At 49.4% G+C, this 1,288-nt stretch overlaps 1 pseudogene; it reads right to left on the bottom strand.

Annotated features, from left to right (window-relative positions):
• LOC102264016 overlaps positions 1–1,288 on the bottom strand; it is a 15,869-nt pseudogene that overhangs the window by 10,887 nt on the left and 3,694 nt on the right.

Below are 1,288 nucleotides of genomic sequence, written 5' to 3'. Positions count from 1 at the left end.
AATCACCAAACTCCAAAAGTTAAAGTACCACCCCTAGGAATCTAGTTGTTTGGTTTTTCTCATTTTCCGATGAACAAGCACATTCACTGAATCTCTAATAAAACGAGCCACACATTTAGTCATGTCCTTGTCCTGCTTAAAATATGTTGCCAACCCTTTTTGTCTAGACTCTAGAACAGGGGTGGGCAAACTTTTTGACTCGAGGGCCACAATGGGTTCTTAAACTGGACCGGAGGGCCGGAACAAAAGCATGGATGGAGTGTTTGTGTGAACTAATATAAATTCAAAGTAAACATCATTACATAAAAGGGTACGGTCTTTTTTTTTTTTTAGTTTTATTCATTTCAAGCGGGCCGGATCCGGCCCGCGGGCCGTAGTTTGCCCACGGCTGCTCTAGAAGATAAAATCCAGGCCTTTTCTTTCCCTTCAGGCTGAGAACACTCTCCTGAACCTGCCTTGAACCAGCCCCACTAATCTGCTCCCTGCCTCCCGAACAAGCCCTCTTCTTTCATGCCTCCTGGCCTTTGCACTTGCTGTTTTCTGTGCTTGAACTGCTCGCCATCTGCTGAACTCCTACTTATCCTATGAAACCCAACTCAAAAGGCCCCTTCTCCGAAACACAGTTAGGTGTCCTTGCCCCACCTGTGATCTGACAGATTACTCAGCTCTTAGGACTCTGGTTTCTTCTCTTGTCATTGTTTTCCTGTCTCTCCTGTTATACCTGGAACTCCTGAACATCACGTACCACCCTGCATTCATTCCAGTCCTGTCCTTCCTCCCCAGTGCCTAAGGCAGTTACTATCCCATGATGGTAATAAGTCAGCAACTACCTTCCTTGGTGTTTCAAGTTCTGCCCTGGCTTTGTCCCACCACAGCCCTGGGAAAGGCGGGGCACCCCCAACTTTACTCATAGGAAATGCAGGGGTTCCATACCAGTGAGCAGTGAGTGCCCACATTCCTTGGGCTGGCGGCACTGGGTGTGCAGTTAGAAGGCACCCAGCTGCGGTGACTCCGTGGGTGCCAGAGGTGGCCCATGGTCACTCCTCACATCCCCCCCCCCCCCCAGCCCAAACAGGGAGAAAGGAAGGTGAATCCAACCCCCTTTGTTTTACAAATTGGATGACAGAGCCTCTCAGATTAACCAGAAAACAAAACAAAAACCAAAACCCCAAATCCACCACTTACATCATTTCCAGCCTGGAGGAGGGCCAGCTTTCAGCCTAGGGCTCAGCTCTACGCATTGGATTGGCCCAGAACACCACCTGCCTTCTCTGTCCCCTGAGCTTCG

This window comes from Myotis brandtii, unplaced genomic scaffold (assembly GCF_000412655.1).
Source record: "Myotis brandtii unplaced genomic scaffold, ASM41265v1 scaffold187, whole genome shotgun sequence".
In the NCBI taxonomy this organism is placed as follows: Eukaryota; Metazoa; Chordata; class Mammalia; order Chiroptera; family Vespertilionidae; genus Myotis; species Myotis brandtii.
The sequence above is the reverse complement of the archived record's forward strand: the minus strand, read 5'-3'. Positions and strand labels throughout refer to the sequence as shown.